A 21,970-nucleotide genomic window follows, 5' to 3' on the forward strand; every position below is an offset into this window, starting at 1 on the left:
TAGAGGTGAAAAATCTTGTAGAGGAAGAAAATTGCAGCATAGTTGTTACACTTGGCTCCCTTGCCACAGGATTAGAAAGGGCAGTAATTCCTTGGAGCCCCAGTCCTAATTGTTTTCGAAGGATTCTTATTAGAAATTGGACAGTGTGTGAAAGAAGCAAATTTAGATGAGATACCAGCTATGGTGAAATAGTCTGTTAAAACATCTACAGGGCTGAAGCTGAAAACCAGCGCGAGTCAGTGTCTTGTGAAGAGTGGGAAAGTACAGAGGGATGTTTTCAATGCGGAAAAATATCAATTATGAGTCTGGGAGAAGGGCAAGCCCTTTAAAGCAATATTTGACAACTAAAATCTCTTTATGTTCCTTCAGGCAGAAAGATACTAAAAGCAAGTCAGACTGAGAAGAGAATGGTTCTAACTCAATGCCTTCAGTCTGCTGCCTGATTATAATCTTTGAATAATTGATTTTTAAAAAATTCATCAGCTTTTATTAATGAAGAAGGTGCAGAATCTAATCTGGCAGCCTTACTCTAAAGAAAGGAGATAACCAGAGTATTAATATATGAAAATAATGGATAACTGAGAATCAGACTGCAGATTATTGGTGCTATGTTTATCAAAGATAGATTATTGCCTAAAGGGATCAGGCAAGCATATGTTGATCAGTAATTCAGAGATATAACAGCATGCTGAATAAATCTAACCAGCCCTGGAGCATGTTTTGCACTAGGGTAGGCTGTCTTTCACCCTTTTCCTCCTTCCTGACTTCAACAATCGTGCTACTAGTTAATCAGTATCATTAACCGAGGAGCAAGATGGCGTCAGTGACCAAAGCCACTCATGCAAACAGTTCATGAAACTACTTCTTCTCTTTCTTCATTTAAATATACTTCTACTGCTAACCTGTGTGTAATTGGAACCTGTAATTTACGTTTTAATAACGTGCTTCTGGGTTGACTGAGTGATCTGGTGCTTTTGCAGCCTGTGAGGGAGTTTGGCGTGGTTGAGAACGGAGTATGTGGGTTAATGGCACAGCGCGGACCCATGATCGGCCCTGTTTCTCACGGATCTTGCCGGTTAATGTGCCGACCAAGATTGAAATCAGCGAGGACGAGAGCGGAAGGTGAGTGACAGTGTTCCGTACCGTCGGCCTGCGTTTGGCCGGTCTCTCTCTCCCTCTCACTCGCTGCTGCTGGAGAAAGGTGCAGGGTCTTGGGTCTTGGGCAAGGGTTGCATGGTACAGTTTGTGGATCGGACTCATTTTTAGAGCACTCTGTTATTCACGTTATCTGGTTTCTGGTTACTCATTTTTATTGCTATTTTGCGCGATTTTATTCGAGGTAGATTGACCCTGCAACCTGCAGTCAACAAATCACACAGAGCTAAATTGAACTGAACTAAACTGAACATTTCTAGACTGTTTCAAGGACTCTCTGGTTTGATATTTTTTTAAAAAGTTAGTGTAATTCGCTAATTTTTTGCCATTTGCTGGATTTCTTTTTCTGTGCGTTGGGTTTTATTTTGAATGGGTTCAATAGTGTTTCTTTCTTTTGTGACTGTCTGTGGGAAGACAAATCTCAGGGTTGTATACTGCATCCATGGGGGAGGGAGGGAGGGAATGTCGACTCGAACCATGAGAGGCCTGCGTCGGGCATTTTCATGCCTTACAAGATGCAGATTGGAAGTCTATGTGGGGCGCTACTCCTCGCACAGACTAGAGCAATGTGTGATTAAATGCCTTGCTCAAGGGCACAAACACGCTGCCACAGCTGAGGCTTGAACTAGTGACCTTCAGATTACGAGACGAACGCCTTAACCACCTGGCCACGTGCCCAACTTCATTCATACTTTGATAGTAAATGTACTTTGACTTAGTTTCTGCAGATGCTGGAAATCCAGAGGAACACAAACACAAAATGCTGGAGCGACACAGCAGGTTAGGCAGCATCTATGGAAAGGAACAAAGCAGAATGGTCTCAGCACGAAGCATTGACTCTATTCCTCTCCATAGATGCTGCCTGACCTGCTGAGTTCCTCGAATATTTCGTGTGTGTTACTCTGGTTAATTAGTATCAGTAGAAAGTTGCGAGCACGACAAATTGAGTCTCAACATGGTCAAGACCAATGAGGTGATTGTGGACTTTAGGAAATTGCAGGTGAACCACTCCACATTACAGATACACTGCTCCTCCGTGGAGAGAGTTAGGAACACCAAGGTTTTCAGTTCTGGGAGTGCATTAAGATATCTCTGTCACATTTACTCACTGAAACTCAATGTCCCATGATGTGTTTGCCCAATACTAATTGGGTTTCAATGAAAAAAAATCACAAAACTGGTAATGAGGTGTTTTGTGTCCAAAAGTGCCAAAGCATTATCTGCATGTTTCCCACACAGAATTTCAGCTATGAGTTTTTCCATCATTATCATAATCTTTTAGTAGCTTTCACTGTATCTACATTTGTGGCGCGTGGCCAAGTGGCTAAGGCGTTGGACTAGCAATTTGAAGGTTGTGAGTTCGAGCCCCAGCCGAGGCAGTGTGTTGTGTCCTTGAGCAAGGCACTTAGCCATACAATGCTCCAGTCCACCCAGCTGAAAATGGGTATTGGAAAAATGCTGGGGGTTAACCTCGTGATAGACTGGCATCCTATCCGGGGGGGGGGGGGGGAGTCTCGTACTCTCAGTCACATCACGCCATGAGACCGGCATAAGCACCGGCCTGTAAGGCTCAGGACAGACTTTAACTAATGTTAACTGTATCTATAATCGGCTGGTCTGGTGTAGTTGGAGAGTCCACTTGTATCCAGGAGCTATCTAGCTATCTCTTAGGATAGTGCTAGCCACAATACATGTCTGGCAGTGTGGACTCCTTCTAACCAGTAATCTGCTTGTTTGAGGGACTAGACTTCTTCCTGGCCGCTAACAGGCATGAAATCAGTCAGTAACTGTCTGCATTAATAGGAAGCCAGCAATTCCTGCGAATTATGTCACTTCCTTCTCAGAGCCGACGAAGTAACTTCTTTTGCAAGCGCAACCTCTTGATGCTGCAATGAACCAGAAACCGGGAGACATGGCATTGTTCTGCTGTGATTGGTTGTGGTGATCCTCAAGTGAAGAAATGCAAAGTCAAAGTGACCCTGAATTCTATAGGGAGAACTCGCCAGGAATGAGAGCATGCTCAAATACCTCCTTGCAAAAATTTCACGTACCTGTGGTTTGTCGAATGCTGGATGAAATGCAATAGCCTTTGGGTAACTGCAAGTCTGTGTCTTTGCTATCACCTAGCTCATGCTTGTGCTCAGTAGTGGGTGTGCTGTTTTTGCTGGGGTGGAGGGGGGGATGGTTGCTCGCTGCCGCTTACGCGCGGGGGGTAGCTGTGGGGGGACTTTGGGGTTCTCACATTCAACTGTCATTCATTCTTTGGGGCACTTCTCTGTTTTTGTGGATGTTTTTGAAGTAAGAGCATTTCAGGATGTATATTGTATACATTTCTCTGACATTAAATTGGACCTTTGAACCTCATTGATAATAATCTTGGAAAAATTGGAAACTGCAAATACATTGTTCTTTAGCTAGTATGTGGTGGGATCTCTTACCAATCTCTGGCTCTTAGCTCTTTTCTCCAAGGAAAATCCTTGCTTCTTGCTCCCAGGGCCTTGATCCACTCTGAGAGACACGCACAGCAGGACCATGTGTAAGTCTCTCATTCCATTGTCTCAGCAGTTGAGTACTTGAGAAAATATTGTCAAATGCTGCTTGCTGTGGACCTTGGAAGGTGTTGGAACAACCTAAACCCATTTCTGGATGTGCCCACTCAGGGCCTGATGTCAGCAGATTGGTCCTTAAATTGGTTGAAGAGAAAAAAACAACAAACCTTCTCTATATGTTCCTAATTCTATTGAGACTCCTCCAAGGTATTCACAGTTTGTGGTTTTGTGTATGGGTGGAACAAGCATACTGTGAATAGTGATGCCATTTGGTGCGGTATATCTGACACGTGTAATGGGCCAAATGTGTTAAAATGGATCATAACTAGAACTGCCAACATGATTTTATGATTGGAGTTATTTCATATATCATGAAAATGATCATTCTGGATGAAATTGAAACTGGACATTTTTCAGTTCTGTGGGATCCAATTACCAGATTCAGATCCTGTGTTAATTTCATTATTAAATTAAATTTTTTTTCATGCGGCTATCTTCTGAATGCTGTCTTATCTTTCAGCTAGTGATCAATACTGTCCTGTCTGGTCTGAGCCTTCTCTGCACTAATTGGTAATTAAGTAAAGCAATTGTAACAACGATTTTCAGAATTTTGCATTGCATTACCACACAGTAATACTTTCAGGACCATATCTGGTCAGAAATGATCCTTTAGTTAACTTCACTCACTACTGGGGTGTAGGAAGCACAACAGTTTAGATTAGGATGCTATGTGACTTGATGGAAAGCTCGGAAAATAATGGCATCACCTTGCAGCAATTTACTTATTCTAAATGGTGGAGATAATGATTTGTGCTAGTATTATGTTTCAATTAACTGCACTTCTTTGCTCAAAATGGCTCAAGTGAAAGCTCCCATAGGTACTTTTCCTCCAACTAAAGTTTCTATAATTTCCTCCTGAAACTTAAGTGTCTAAGCAAATGTAAGTACAAGTTGATATACGCTGTTGAAACCCAGGTACTTGCAGTATTCACAAGGAACAGAGTTTTCCATAAATTCAGTAATCATTTTCTAGGAGCTAAGTCTCACTTCTTTTTGAGGCCAAGCCTTTATCCTGTCCCCTCTGCTGCCCTGGCTTTTCTGTATGAGCTTTATCCCTTTAATAAATATTTGCTTATTCCCCATACAAAATTGTCCAGGAATTATCATTTTCTAATGAAACTATCATTAAATCAGAAATTTTTGCATTAACCTACTGAAATGACGAATATAATCACCAGCAAGCAACAAGTGCAATTTGAACTCATTATTTCTATCATTATTACGGATTTTATTGAGATGGGAAGGATTTGCATGCCTTTTCAGGTAAAAGTAATAGATCCATTTTCATTATTCTGAAGAACAGCAGGGGATTTCTCAATACCCAGGCTAATCTTTATCCTTCAATCAACATCAAAGTAACCAAAAAATTTGATTATCTGGCCATTACCTTGTTAGCAGAGTTCTGCTTATGTATTTTAATTACTACAGGAGCCTTCTTGAAGTATTTAATTGAGTTTAAACCACTTTTGTAACATTAACAGTGCTATAAAGCTACAAATTTCCAATACCGTTTAATGGCACCATTTTGTATATTTCATCTCTGGGAGGGAATAGGAACAAAATTCTCATTTCAAGAAGTGTAACCATAATGTGAATTATTTATTCATAACATGTATTAGACCTGCATTGTACAGAGTCTAACTCTGTGCCACCATAGGATTAGGTAACATGGAAACAGGCCCTTCAACCCAACTCGTCCATGCTAGCCAACTTAGCTATTCAAAATGGTGCCATTTGTCTGCATTTGATCCATTTCCTTCTAAACCAGGGGTTCCCAATCTGGGGTCCACGGTTAATGATACGGCTCCATGTGTAAAAAAGGTTGGGAACCTCTGTTCTAAACCTTTTAGATCCATGTATAGTACCTGTCCTAATATCTTTTAAATATCGTCATTGTACAGTACCTATCTTTCTCTGGTAGTTCCTTCCCAACAGTCTTTATGCAAAAAGATTTCTGCTTGGGTTTCCTTTAAATCTTTTCCCCTTTCACCTTATCTGCACATATTTTGATTTTATATACAGTACCTCAGCAAGATCATCCTCCTTGAAAAAGTCCCAGCTTATTCTGCCTCTCCTTATGGGCGCCACAGTAGCATAGAGGTTAGCATAACGCTATTACAAATCTGGGCATTCCAGAGTTTGGAGTTCAATTCCAGTTCCGTCTGTAAGGAGTTTGTACCTTCTCCCCGTAACTGAGTGGGTTTCCCTTGGGTGCTCCAGTTTTCTCTGACAGTTCAAAGAAAATACCAGTTAGTAAGTTTATTTGTCATTGTAAATTGTCCTGTGATTAGTCTAGTGTGAAATAGTTTGGTTGCTGGGCAGTGCATCTCATTCAGCTGGAAAGGCCTGTTCCATGCTGTATCTGTAAATATATAATTCAAGCCCTCTAATTCCTGTAATGTCGTCATTTTCTGCACCCTTTCCAGCTTCATGACATCCTTCCTGGAGCTAGGTGACCAGAACTGTGCACAATACTGCAAATGGAGTTTCGCTATTGATTTGTACATTTGCAACACAACATCACAACTCCTGTAGTTAATATCTTGAGAATGAAGGTAGCATTCTTTTTTTAAACACCTTGTCTACCTGTGTCACCTCTTTCAGGGGAATGATGTGCCTACAATCTAAAGTCTCCTTGTTATGTCAACATTCTCTATAACCCTACCGTTTACCATGGAAGTCCTTTTCTTGGTTAACTTAACAGAATGCAAAATCTTGCACTTGTCAGAACTAAGTTCCATCTGCTATTCCTTGGCCAACTTCCCCAGTTCATCTAAATCCTGCGCAATCATAAATAACCTTCTTCATTCTCCACTATACCAAGCCTATAAAAAGTATTCACCTCCCTTGGAAGTTTTCATGTTTTATTGTTTTACAACATTTCATCACACGACCTATCTTTGAAAGCTCCTTCCCCTTGCTCCATCCATTGCCACCCGAAGATGTTTATCTTACTTCCACCAGCTATGGAGCAGCAATAAATTTTTGTTATCCTGTTGAATAATTCCTGGCCATTGACCTTGAATTATAACAACTCATGCTACAAAAAGAGGCCATTATTTTCACCTGAAAGTGTAATTGTGTTATAGAACACACAACAAAGAAATGACTGTGGACTTCAGGAAGGGGAAGTTGGGAGTCCTTGTTGAGGGATCACCACTGGAAAGGGTGAGCAGCTTATGTTCCTGGTGTCCACCACAATGATGCAGACATGAAGAAGGCTCACCAGTGGCTCTACTTCATTAGGAGTTTGAGGTGATTAGATTTGATTGGGAGGACACTCAGTCCTCGTTTATTGTCATTTAGAAATGCGTGCATTAAAAAATGATACTATGTTCCTCCAGAATGATATCACAAAAAACACAGGACAAACCAAGACTAAAACTGACAAAACCACATAATTACAACAGTGCAAAGCAATACCATAATTTGATAAAGAGCAGACCATGGGCATGGTAAAAAAAAAAGTCTCAAAGTCTCATCATCTCACGCAGGCGGTAGAAGGGAGAAACTCTCCCTGTCATGAACCTCCAAGCGCCGCAAACTTGCCGATGCAGCACCATTGGAAGCACCCGACCGCAGCGGACTCTGAGTCTGTCTGAAAACTTCAAGTCTCCGACGCAGCCTCTCCGAGCACCATCCTCTGCCTAGCGCTTCGACCCCGCCTCGGCCGCCGAGCAACAAACAAAGCCGAGGACTCGGGGCCTTCCCCTCCGGAGATTCTGGACCACACAGTAGCAGCAGCAGTGAAGCAGGCATTTCAGAAGTTTCACCGGATGTTCCTCCGTGCTCTCATGTCTGTCTCTATCAAATCAGGATTGTGCATGGCACCCTACTTGACAAGTAACAGACACCAGCACCGGAGAGGCCGCTGCGAGCTGCGTGGCGCTGCCATCTTCTCCTTGCTCACTAGGCCTTTTGTTAGAGCCTTGGTATGTCCCCAAAGGCTCTAGCAAATTTCTACAGCTGTATGGTGGAGAGGATTCTGACTGGTTGCATCACAGCCTTCTATGCAACCTCCAACACACAGGATCATCAGAGGTTTGCAGACAGTTGTAGACTCAGCCAGCTCCACAGGCACAGGCCTCCCCACGTCTTTAAGTGGCAGTGCTTCAAGAAAGCTGTATCCCTCATTAAAAACCTTCACCATATGGTCATGCCCTCTTCGTGTTTCTGCCATCAGGGAGGAGGTACAGGAGCCAGAAGACCCACACTCGGCACTTTAACAACAGCTTCTACTACTGTGCCATCAGATTCCTAAAAAGTTCATGAATGCATGAATACTACATTGTTTTGTGTCTTTCTTGCTAGTTATTTTTGCAACTTTAGCAATTTTAATGTCTTGCACTGCACTGCTGCTGCAAAACAACATATTTCATGACATACATATGTCAGTGATAATGAACCTGGTTCTGATTCTGACGTGGACTGTACAACACAGGAACAGGTCCTTTAGCCCACCTTTTCTGTGCTGAAAAGTTTACTCTCAGTTTTTCTTCTTGTCGCATAGATTTTTTTCCCATCTCTAATATAAGATATTATACCTCCAATATAAAAATGGTAAGCAGTGAAAACTAATGAAGAGGTTTCTTTTACCACTGACTCCATGATCTTTTTTTTCTCCAGTTTTGCTCGAAGTAGTAACCTGAAGTACTTCAATTTAATTCTTGTAGACTCCAGCCAATCCTGGAGGTTTGCCAACACTACTGCCAGGAGGAAATGTACAAAGTGAGTCCAACAGAATGTAATGATGTAGTATCAAAGTGGAAGGTTCCCAATCTAATCCATAATTATAATAAGGAAGCACCTGTTTGGATGACAAGATATTTCAAAGTGATATAAAATATTGAAGGGCAATTACTCAACATGTCCCTTGTACAAGATGTGATCTGGACAAAAGGAAGGTAAAATAGAATTTAAAAATGTAAACACGACAAAATCTGCAGATGCTGGAAATTCAAGCAACACACAAAAAATGCTGGTGGAACCACAAGCAGGCCAGGCAGCATCTATAGAGTCTTGACCCGAAACGTCGACTGTACTTCTTCCTGTAGATGCTGCCTGGCCTGCTGCGTTCCACCAGCATTTTTTGTGTGTTACATAAAATAGAATTATACCTTTTGTACTTTACTTGAATTATTCATTCTAAGTTAGATAATGTAACCAGGTGACCATTGAATATCTTTTTTTTATTATTAGAGCGCACTTATGTATTCACCTTGGTAATGCTAAAATAGCTGCCTGTGCCTTTAAGAGAAAATGGTGATGGCATTTTTCATGGGTGGAGTAAAACAGAGAGTTGCCATGTTCTAGAAAGGACGACGTTTGAGTGCTTTCCTCAGGTTTGGTGAGGAAAGATTTTCGCGAGTAAATTGATCAGCGCTGGATAGCGTGATTGAGAAGTTCCTTAATCGGCCTACTATCGTGAGCGAGGAGAACTCATTTGAAGGCCTAGCCTCTATGTGTTTGGAAGTTTGGAAGCCAAATAATTGCCACTACTGTATTGGTTTTGTATATTTTGTTTTAGTTATTTTCATACTGTATACGTAACAAGAGTGTGGTCTGAAGTTAAACTGAGGTTGTAATAGCGGGAACTGTTTTTAAAAAATTTATTTTGTCATTTTTATTTTGATACCCTCTTTCTGCAAAAAAAAATGTAAAACAGATAAAGGAATTTAAGACCCAAAAAAGTATTTGTTGTCCTGCGTGTGTATTTTTCCCTAGGTTACAAAAATAATTTGATGAAAAGCTTCACAAAAAGTACAATGTTTAAAGGCCAATAAAGCTCCTCAAACTTGCATCTAATCTCTCTCCAACATGACGATTCCTTTGATTTGGATAACAGCGGTGTTGCCAGCAAGCTTAAATATAGCACTGGAACTGTTCTTGGCCACACAATGGTAAATATAAAGACTTGTCTATGATGATGTCTTTTCTTGCATTATTGTCTTGTTTTTGCACTGTTTCTTTCTTCACTGATACACTTTATAGTCTCTGTGCTGTCTAAACCTGTGATGCAATTTTTTCACCAAACTTGTACCTCACCATACTTCTACATCATCATCGTTATCATTATGTGCTGTGTTGTATGACGTGGACGATCATAGTCTCATGACCATGATAGCTCTTGGCAAATTTTTCCACAGAAGTGGTTTGCTATTGCCTTCTTCTGAGAAGTATCCGTACAAGATGGGTGACCCTAGCCATTTTCAATACTCTTCAGAGATTGTCTGGCGTTAGTAGTCACATAACCAGGACTTGTGATGTGCACCAAATGCTCATACGACCATCCACCACCTGCTCCCATGGCTTCACGTGACCCTGATTGGGGGGCTAATCTGGTGTTACACCTTGTCCAAGGGTCAGTGGAGGGAAGGAGCACCTTACACCTCCTTTGGTAGACATATCTCCACCCCACCACCCTACTTGTGCCAGTGTTACATACCTCATGGGTATCTTGTGACTGTCTTATGATCATGATGTAATTGAGTATCTGATGAGCATGATGTAATGGTCTTGTGGAGGTCACATGATGTAATTTTCCCACTGATGTGAGGTCACGCGATGACATGTTCTCACCAGGTATATAAAGGGAGACCCTTGGTGTGACGCAGTTAGTTTTTCCAGTTGAGTTTTAAGTTCAGTTCTTTATTTAATTCATCAGATACTCCATTATGCTGGGTATTCGTCTTATGACGCAGTTTTGTTTTAAATTGGAGTTCTACTTTCTATTGTAAGTAGTATTGGAGACTGAAGACCTTACCAAAGTACAGGAATTCGTAGAGTCGAGTAAAGCTGATATCGTTCGGCGGTTTTGGAGAGAATCGACCTTTACTGAATCTTCGTTCAAGACATAGTGACCTGCATTTTGAGATATCCTCTGCTAAAGCAGGAAAGATTGTGCAGTGTCTATTCTCCAGAGGAAAAGGTCAGTTCCTTTAAACCGTTTTATTTCCGTTGTTGTGAATCCTGCGGACAAGGCAGGTTCCGGCTAGGATCAGCAGTAACATCACGTCTTCGAGGAATTCTTTACTTCAGGAAAGTCTCTCCTAATTGACTGTGTAAATCTCTTGGACTTTCGAATTTACCATTCTAAGAACTGTGTTCGAATTTACCATTCTAAGAACTGTTTTCGCACTTACCCTTTTAAGAACTGTTCCAGAGTTGCCGTATAGCAATGAACTTCCGGTTAAGTTAGTCATTTAAATACATTTTGCTATTTTTGAGCAGAGTTTAATAAATGTTTGTTTGTTTTTATAAAACTTGACTCAATTCTATATTCATTGTTGCCGGTCACGTGACACAAGTGACAATAAACTGGACTTGATCTGAAATTGTATACAATTCACCCATTGTCACATTCTTCTGTAAAATAACTCAATATTTGCAGCTACATATAAAAGCCCTCTCAGGATGTGGAGGAAACTACCTGTGCTTGGTTTCCTTTAATGTGGCGACATTGTTGTGTACTGGCAGCTATATAATCTGTGGCAGATTAATCTTCTAGCAAGGGTATACCAAAACAATCAGCGATTCATCCTATGGTTTAGCAGTGCTCTGCCATTGTGAAGTGAGGCCATTTAACTCACCAGTTAGTTGTTGAGGTCTTAGAGTTGATGGTTATTGATAGATTACCTCCCCTTTATCTTCAATTGTATGGGTATCCCTGCCAGGAGTGCTGACATTCACACAACATCATGCTCCGATTCACTTACAAGCATAACTCTCTGAACTATGGTAACATGTGATCCGCAGAGAAAAATATTTTTATCAGATTCAGAAGACCATAAGATAATAGGAGCAGAATTAGACCATTTGTCCCATCGAATCTGCTCCGCCATTTCTTCATTGCTGAACCAATTTTCCTCTCAGCCCCAATGGCCTGCCTTCTCCCTGTAGTCATTCATGCCCTGACCAATCAAGAATCTCTCAGCTTCTGCCTTAAATACACATAAAGACTCCACAGCTGCCTATGACGAAGAATTCCACAGATTCACCACTCTCTGGCTAAAGAAGTTCCTCCTCATCTCTGTTCTAAAAGGACGCCCCTCTATTTTGAGGCCATGTCCTCTGGTCTTAGACTCTCCCACCGTAGGAAACGTCCTGTCCACATCTACTCTTTCAAAACCAATCGACAGGTTTCAATGAGGTCACCCCTCTTTCTTCTGAACTCCAGTGAATACAGGTCCAGAACCATCAAATACTCTCCAAATGACAAGGCATTCAATCCTGGAATCATTTTCATGAACCTCATTTGAACCCTTTCCAGTGTCAGCACATCCTTTTTAAGATGAGGGGTCCGAAACTGCTCACAATACTTCAAGTGAGGCTTCACCAGTCTCAACATTACATCCTTCCTTTTGTATTCTATTCCTCTTGAAATGATTGTTAACATTACATTTGCCTTCCTCACCACAAACTCAACATGCAAATTAACCTTTAGGGACCCCTGCACTAGAACTCCCAAGTCTCTGTGCACGCCTTTTTTTTTGTATTTCCTCTCCATTTAGAAAATAGTCAAGGCTTTCATACAGGTTCGGGTTCAATTATTTATCGCATGTACATCAATACAAACAGTCAAATGCATCATTTGCATTAACAGCCAACACAACCTAAAGATGTGCTGGGCGTAGACCACAAGTGTTGCCACACATTCCAGCGCCAGCATAGTATGCTGACAATGTTCAGCAGAACACGACAACCATCAATGACAACAACACAATGACAGCAACAAAACAAAACAACAGCAGCAAAATCTGCAACTTTCCTCCCTCCCACCCACCAACTCATCCATGCACAAAGGCCGGCTTCCAGTCCCAGGACGGGCCACCTCTGGGCCTCCAGCGTCCGGTGGGCTTGCAGACACTGGGACCCCAACTTCTGGGTATGCTGAGCAATGGGCCTCGACTTCCAGGCACTGACTTCGGTCTTCAACCTATTGGTTTTGATCTTTGGTATCGAACCCAGGGCTTACTAATCACTGTACTTTGAACTCCAGCCCTCAAACCCCAGGCTCGCACAGACCTTCGATCCTAGGACGTGCCAACCTGATGGTGTGGTGGCGGGGGGGAGTGGTGGTCACTGGCCCTTGAGCCCCCTGACTGGACGGACCTCTGACCCCAGGGCTCGCTGTTAGTATTTGTTGTAATGGTCCTGAAGCAAGCTGATAAAGTTAGGTTATGTTGGAAAGACTTTCAGTAGCTTGGTTTAGGAGACTGCAGAAGCATTTCTCACTGAGCACCCCATGGCTTTCACCCCTACGTGAGGCTGAAATACTATCACATAGGAATAAAAAGCCATAGGGCACAGCAGCAACCCAACACACAGGCAAAAAAGTTGGTCTTGGTAAGTACTATAAGAAGTTTCCTATTTGATCCAAAAGATTTTCCATATTTTCATTCTCTGTCAGGAATTAAACTTTTGATCCCAATGTGAAAACAGCTGTGTGGCTCCAGTCAGACTATCTCCAGATGCACAGTTGCTTAGTGAAATAAGTTAGAACAAAAGGATTTTGTTGCCCTGGGATTGATACACATGTATTTTTACAACTCTTACAATGGTATGGTGCGATACTACCATGACTTCTGTACAGATTCAAGCTAGTTTATTCAAACAGTCCACTCGCTCATTAAACACAGTCCACTCCAAGGTTGGTTTGATTCTCCAAGTGGTGTTACCATGAGAATACATCTCCTGAATCATGACATGCATGGGAAATAATTCTTAAAGTTATTATGTGGCTGTTATCTTTCGATAAGTTATTGAAATCAACATCCTTCATGTTTGAATTAGATGTAACTGCTATCCTTTCATGGGCACGTGGCCAAGTGGTTAAGGCATTGGGCTAGCGACCTGAAGGTCATGAGTTCGAGCCCCAGCCGAGGGAACATGTTGTGTCCTTGAGCAAGGCACTTGATCACACATTGCTCTGCGACGACACTGGTGCCAAGCTGTATGGGTCCTAATGCCCTTCCCTCGAACAACATTGGTGTCATGGAGAGGGGAGACTTGCAGCATGGGCAACTGCTGGTCTTCCATACAACCTTGCCCAGGCCTGCGCCCTGGAGAGTGAAGACTTTACAAGCGCGGATCCATGGTCTCGCAAGACTAACGGGTGCTATCCTTTGGTAGATAACTATAATGAACATTCTTCATGTTTTAAATGAGCTCTCTGACTCTAAGGGGCTATCTTTGGTGATCCTAATTCTATTTAGTCATCTCTCACTTGTGTAGTGCAGCAGATATCAAAACGATACCAAATGCCAAGGAAGGCATTTTCTGGCATACCTCCTCCGTGGGTGTTTCGTCCTGTTTCTGTCTTCCTCTCCTCACGTAGTTTGCGATCAATAAATACTTCTGATCGCAGGTTGAACGTTCCAGTCTATAAAGCTCATTTCCACACTCACCCACTCCATTAGACATCTAAGTGATCAAAGACTTTGTTTACAAGTTCTGAATGTTGTCTGGTAGATTAAGACTGATGTTGCTTCAGTAAAGTTCAAAATTCAAAGTAAATTTATTATCAAAATACATGTATGTCACCATATGCCGCCCTGAAATTCATTTTCTTGAGGGTGTGCTCGATAAGTCCAAAGAGCACAGTAGAATCAATGAAAGACAACATGAACATGGCGAGCAACCAGTGTGCAAAAGACAACAAACTGTGCAAATAGAAAAAGAAGGAAGAAAAAGCAAGAACTAATCAAGAACATGGGATGAAGAGTCCTTGAAAGTGAGTCTGTAGGTTGTGGGAACTATTAAGTCTTCAGTACTCGGCCAGGTTACCCCTCTGGGCCGGATGCTTTCCGTGGGTTCAGCCTCCTGAAGGGTGCTCTCACTGCAGCCTCAGAGCCTGAAATCACAGGATACTTGGCTGTGGGAGTTTGAGATGTTTCCTCCATGTTTTGATAGTCAAAGCGAGCATAGAAGACATTGAAACAATGCACACAAAATGCAGGAGGAACTCAGCAGGCCAAGCAACATCTATGGAAAAGAGTACAGACAACGTTTTGGGCCAAGGCTCTTCATCGGGATTGGAGTCAGGAGTAAGAAAGTGGGGGCGGGGGGAGAGGAAGAAACACAAGGTGATAGGTGAAGCTGGGGGTGGGGGAAGGCGTGAAGCTGATTGATGAAAGAGATACAGGGCTGGAGAAGGAGGAATCTGATAGGAGAGGATGGAAGGCCGTAGAAGAAAGAAAACGGGGAGGAGCACCAGCGGGAGGTGATGAGCAGGTAGGGAGATGAGGAGAAAGAGGGAAATGGGAATATAGAATGGTGAAGGAGTGGGGAGGAGCATTGAAGTTCGAGAAATTGATGTTCATGCCATCAGGTTGGAGGCTACCCAGATGGAATATAAGGTGTTGCTCCTCCAACTTGAGTGTGGCATTCACCTTCACCATTCCCCATTCCCATTTCCCATTGGCCTGCTGAGTTCCTCCACCATTTTGTGAGTGTTGCTTGGATTTTCAGCATCTCCAGATCTTCTCTTGTTTGTGATAGAATGCATTGGGCTCACCTGGAAGTGAAGCCCTGTTGTCACCTATGTTGCTTGATTTCAGAAATAAAAAAAAAAGGAAATAAATAAATAAATAAGCTTGCCATAAACAACACTTTTCACAATGTTTCAAACTGGTTTACAATCAATAAACTAATTTTGAGTGCAGTCACTTTGTATTGTCCAAAACACAGCAGCCAAATTGCACCCAGAAAGGTCACTATTAAACATTTTTTGTTGTGGAAATTGAGGACAAAGTACTGGGCAAAGGCATTACACTTTCAAGATGATGTCATGGAACTTTTGTGTCTACACAAGATTTTATCTCTTTTGTAAAATATAGTCTCCAACAGCATTATGTTTCATTGCCACTGCACTGGAATGTTAACCAAAACTTTTAACTCAAATTTCCAGTGTGAACTTCATAACTTTGAAGCTCACGGATGTCAGCTGAAAATCAGCTGCTGATATTGGCAGCAGGCGTTAATTCCTAGGTTTCCTTGCTTTATATGACAACAGATATTAATTCTACAATTATTTTGTATTCCAGCATATATTGGCATAATTTAATAGGATAATGATTTTTCATGTATGTCTACCAGGCTGCAATCTTATCAAAATCAATGCCAATATTGATTTTGTTTGTTTCCTTTCAGATGAGATAGCTTATTAAAGATTCAGTTACTGAGGATTTGCCTGATCTTCTAAAAGCAAACAGTTTTTTTTTCATTCTATCTTCAAAAATTAGAGACAAGTCAATCTGGACATATGTGGAAAACACATTAACAAAGGACAGAGAGCAGTCCGACTGAGTATATCTTATCCTAATATAGTAGAACATTACCCTCCCCATTCCTGTTATGTCCTCTCACTCACCTGTGAGAAGCAGAAATCCATTCAGCAGAAAAGAGAAATGAATCCCAGGGCTGACATGTTATCCATCCTTTGTTGCCCAAAGTCCAAAGCGATTGGATTTTGCTGCAGAGTTATGTTTCCTTTCCATCTTTTTCTTGTTGATCCTAGGTGCACAGATTCTGGCTAAGAGTATAGCAAGGCTACCTTGACATAGGTACCTTCAAGCAAGCCTAGTAAGTAAGCCAGTCAATGGCACATCTCCACATAGTCTGCCCACCTCATCTCTATGGAATCTCAGGGGATTCTTATGTAGAAACGAGGTTAGTTCTCACATTTTTGCAGGCGTACATATAGGAGGTGCTTACTTACACTCTTAAAAATTATAACCTGGTTAAAGATAATGCGACGATGTATATGTATATCCCTCCAAAAATAGTACGATTCAAATCCATGAATATATCCCCAATCATACATCAGCTGACTCCATTAAAGGAGGAAGGAAGAAATTTAGGCCAATTTGCTGTTTGATTATTAAGGTAACATCTCATATAACACAGCAAATTAAGAAGTAGCCATCTCGTAATGATATGGCTGGAAATGTACCTGCACAGTATGTGGTATTGATGAAAGTATGTGGGCATGCATAGGAGTGTCAACATTTGTCTTCAAATTACGCTCTGCCAAGCTAGGCTCCATGTTGCCTCTGATTAAGAAAGGTATGAGTTCTAAAGGTTTGCATGCAAGAATTTTGGAGTACTCCCCAACTCATATCTCTCAGTCAATGTGTAGAACAGATAATTTCATGAGCATTGCTATGAGTAGATTGCAGCATTGACTATGTTGCAAAGTCCTTAATTGGTTTGATTGGATTATGGTCTGATGCCATAGAAGCAGCTTTTTATGCTTGGCCAGGATACATCCTCAGTAGCTGAATAACCTGCACGCTGATTAAAGAATAGTGTTCAACACCCCTGTCACCTCACACACTGTCACTACTTCTAGCACAAAATGTTGTCACTACAAGACACATTTACCCTCCTCTCTCCTTTCCGCATTCTGAAGGTACATGTCCCTCCAGCATACTCTGATTCACTTCATACCTTCATCAGTACTACCTGCTTCCCCTAGGCACCTTCCTATACAACTGCAATTGATGTAGTAGCTATCCTATTAACTCACCATTCTAACCATGCTGGTCCCAAATGCCCTTCCCTGGTGAAGCAGTGATTTACCTGTACCTCCATTTGTCTACTATGCTGTATTCATTGCTCAGTGTTGAAGTGACCAAACAGACTGCTTTATGGAACGCTTGCATCCAGCCAACAAGCTGAATTTCTGGCGGCCTGTTGCTTTAATTCTCCTTGGCACTCCCACTCTGACATCTCCTTCCTGTACTGTTCCAACAAAGCTCTACATAGGGTCATAGAAAAGTACAGTCCCTCTGGCCCATCTAGTCCATGATGAAACCATTTAAACTGCCTACTCCCATCGACCACCTGGGCCATAGCCCTCCATACCCTTACCATCCATGTACCTATCCAAGCTTCGCTTAAATGTTGAAATCAAGCTCACATGCACTACGTATGCTGGTAGCTTGTTCCACGCTTCACAGCCCTCTGAGTGAAGAGATTTCTCCTCATGTTTCCCTTATATTTTTCACCATTCACCTTTAACCCATTACCTCTGGTTGTATCCCACACAACCTCAGTGAAAAAAGCCTGTTTTGTATACCTCTATCAAATCTCCTCTCAATCTTCTATGTTCTAATGAATAAAGTCCTAACCTGTTCAATCTTTCCTTATAGCTCAGGTCATTCAGAGCCGGCAACATCCTTCTAAGTTTTCTCAGTACTCTTTCAACCTTATTTAGATCTTGTAGGTAGGTGACCAAGACTGCACAGAATACTTCAAATTAGGCCTTACCAATGTCTTATACAACTTCAACATAATATTCCATCTCCTATTCTCCATACATCGATTTATGAAGGTCAATATGTCAAAAACATTCTTTATGACCCTTTCTAACTGTGACTTGCAGCGAATTATGGACATGTGTTCCCAGATCCCTTTGTTCTACCACACTCATCAATGCCCAACCATTCACTGTGTAAGATCTACCCTGGCTGGTCCTAGCAAAATGTAACCCCTTGCACTTGTCTGCATTAAATTCCATCTGCCATTTTTCAGCCCATTTATCCAGGTGATCTAGATCCCTCTGCAAGCCATAATAGCCTTCCTTGTTGTCCACTACATCCCCAATCTTGATGCCATCCACAAATTTGCTGATCCAGTTAACCAGATTATTATGCGGATCGTTGATATAGATGACAACCAACAACAGACCCAGCACCAATCCCTGCGGCACTCCACTAGTCACAGACCTCCAGTCATCTGTTACTTTTCTCTGGATTCTCCCACAAAGCCAATGTCTCATCCAATTTACTACCTCATCTTGAATGTCGAGCAACTGAACCTTCTTGACCAGCCTCCCATGTAGGACCTTGTCAAATGCCTTGCTAAAGTCTCTGTAAACAACATCCATCACCTTGCGTTCATCTACTTTCTGGTAACCTCCTTTAAAAACATTTTGGGTAGACATGACCTACCATGCACAAAGCCATGCTGACTATTCTTAATCAGTCCATGTCTATCCAATTACTGATAGATCCAGTCCTTTAGAGTACCTTCCAATAACTTTCCTACAACTGATGTCAGACTATTCGGCCTATAATTTCCTGGTTTATGTTTGAAACCTTTCTTAAACAGCGGAAAAACATTGGCTATCCTCTAAGCCTCAGGTACCTCTCCTTTGCGACAGGTGTCAACATAGACTTTTCCAGGCAGTCTTTCTTTCTTTCTTTTTTTTTAGGTAGGGGTATGTTACAGGGGGAAGGGTTAAGGGGAGGGAGTAATTTGAAAATTGAATAAAAAATAACATAGACTTTTCTACATATTCTTCAACAATTTCAGATTATCAGTAATTTCACCATTTTTTGTGGAGATTTTTAACATAGTACTCTGAATGTTAAAAAGAGTAATCATTTGATGTCTTCTCCTTCAGACCACCCTTTGCTTTTTTATTTGTCACAATTCCGTCCCCTTTCGCCTTACACTATCATTTATCCTTATCACAGACCTTCCCTTTAATCCCTTCTTCCCCCCACTCACCTTTCTCTGCATGTTGAAACCTGTCTTTCTCTATCTTTCCACAATTCTGAAAAAATAATGGCTAAATTGTTATTTTTCTTCGCTCTCCATAAATGCTGCAAGTGCTGCTGAATGCTTGCAGCATTTTCTCTCTTTGTTACAGATTTCTACCATTCTGTAATGTGCTTTTGCATTCCACTGACAGTTAAAGTTAACTCTCTTTTTATCAGATTCACTATTGTGGCAGAAGGGAATGTGATGACACCTTCCATGGGCAGATGGAAGACAGTGTCAGACACTTCTATGGGCAAGATCCAGCCAGAGATCTCTCCTATCTGTCACTGAATTCATGGATTCAGTTAGCAGCCAGTTACGTGCGGCATCTAGCAATCTAGTGGTACAACCTGTTACTGTAAAAGAACATTGAACACTTTTAATCTGATATTTTTTCTATCACTGCCTATCAGCCATGGCTCAGAAGATCACACCATCATTTCTGAAACAGACTTCAGAGTGACGCTAGAGAACTGGATCCGAATCAGGCTCATTGTCACTGAAAATAAGTTCTGAAATTTGTTCTTTTGTGGCAGCAGGACAGTGCAGGCAAATCCAATTGCTGTAAGACACAATAAAAATAAATAAATAGCGCAAAAGAGGAATAGCGAGGTCATGGATCATTCAGAAATCAAGAAGCTGTTACTAAAACGTTGAGTTTGGGTCTTCTGGTTCCTGTACCTCCTCCCTGATAGTAGTAATGTGCAGCGTGCATGCCCAGATGGTGAGAACCTTTAACGATGGACGTTGCTTTCTTGTGGCACGACTCTTAAAGATGTCCTCAATGGTGGGGAAGGTTGTGCCCATGATGGGTCTGGCTGAACCTACAACCCTCTGTAGCCTTTTCTGATCTTGTGCATCAGCATCTCCATTCCAGACAGTGATGTTAGCAGTCAGAATGCTTTCCACGGTGCATCTGTAGAAATTAGCTGGAGTCGTTGGTGACATACCAAATCTCTTCAAACTCCTAATGAAGTATAGCTGCTGGTGTGCCTTCATCGTAATTGCATCAATATGTTTGGCCTCTTGAGATGTTGACGCCCAGGAAATTGAAACACTTTCCACTGCTGACCCCCCAGGAAATTGAAACACTTTCCACTGCTGACCCCCCAATGTGTTCTCCTGACCTGGCTCCCAGAAGTTAACAATCAATTCCTTAGTCTTTCTGACATTGAGAACCAGGTTGTTGTTGAAACACCACTCAACCAGCCGATCTATTTCACTTCTATTGACATTGACACCACAGTGTGATATTTGGGAGGTGTTACACTGTTAAGACCTCATCATTTAGATTAGGGAACAAACCTAGGGCTCATTTGCCCTCTAATTTGGGTATAAATGGTTCCATGGGAATATTCAAAAGAGATCTGACATTTTGGCCAACATCTATTTATCAATCAACATTACTAAAGCAAATTATCTGTTTAATTCCACAGTGTTGACTCTGAGATCTTGGTGTGCATAAATTGGTTGCTGTATTTTTGACATGACTCCACTACAAAATTAGCAGAAGCTCTTTGTGTGATTTTCAAGCCATGAAGACAGAAGACTTACTGGGAGAGAGAGGACTAAGTAGATTCCTGTTCTAAGTGTGGAAAATATCACTGATAGTAACTTATCCCATCTATAATAATAATAATCATTGATAGAGTCATTAAAGGAAAGAGCATAGAAACAAGCCTACGGCTCAACCATTGTTAAAAAATTAAAGATTAACTTTATTTGTTGCATTTACAGCGAAACATCAAACATACAGTGAAATGTGTCACTGGCATTAAAGATCAACACAAAGATGTGCTGGGGGCAATCCACAAGTGTCACCGTGTTCCAGCTCCAACATAACATGCTCACAGTTTACTAATCCCAACCTGTACATCTTTGGAGTGTGGGAGGAAGCTGGGGTACCTGGAAGAAACCCATGTGGTCATGGTCACCTTACAGACAGCGGTGGGATTGCTGGTGGTTGCTGGCACTGTGAAGCATTGCACTAGCCTCTATGCTACCGTGCTGCATCAATAACACTTATCCTACATTAATCCCACTTTTTTAGTTGCCCCCAGATCCTCATCAACTGCCCCTAGGCTCTCCCAATCACCCAAGCACCCATGGGCAATTTACAGTGGCCAGTTAATCTACCAACCTGCATGCCTTCGGGATAGGGGAGGAAACGAGAGTCCCCAGGGGAAACCCAGCCAGTCACAAGGAGCCACACACACACACATGGTGGAACCCAGCAGCTCAGGCAGCATTTATGGAGAAGAATAAACAGTCGAAGTTCAGGCTGAGCCCCTTCATCAGAACTATATAGACGCGGTCCCTGAGGTCAGGATTGAACTGAGGTCTCTGCTGCTGTGAGGCAGTATTTCTACAGCTGACTTGAGAAGTCTGGACATTTGGCAATTAAAAATATGCTGACTTTTAACAAAATGATATCTAATTTTATTAAAGAAAGTATAAAAATGATGAACAAGCAGCTCACTGGTCCTAATTTGGATTAGCCCCCAAAATCTATGCCAGCACTGGCCCACACTGTTGTGGCAAACTAATTAAACTAGTAATTAAGCACCAATGTAAACTAATCCCTTTTGCCTACACAATGTCCATATCCCTCCATTCTCTGCAGATTCATTCGTCTTTTTAAGAGCCTCTCAAGTGCC

This window comes from Mobula hypostoma, chromosome 13 (genome assembly GCF_963921235.1).
Source record: "Mobula hypostoma chromosome 13, sMobHyp1.1, whole genome shotgun sequence".
NCBI lineage: Eukaryota > Metazoa > Chordata > Chondrichthyes > Myliobatiformes > Myliobatidae > Mobula > Mobula hypostoma.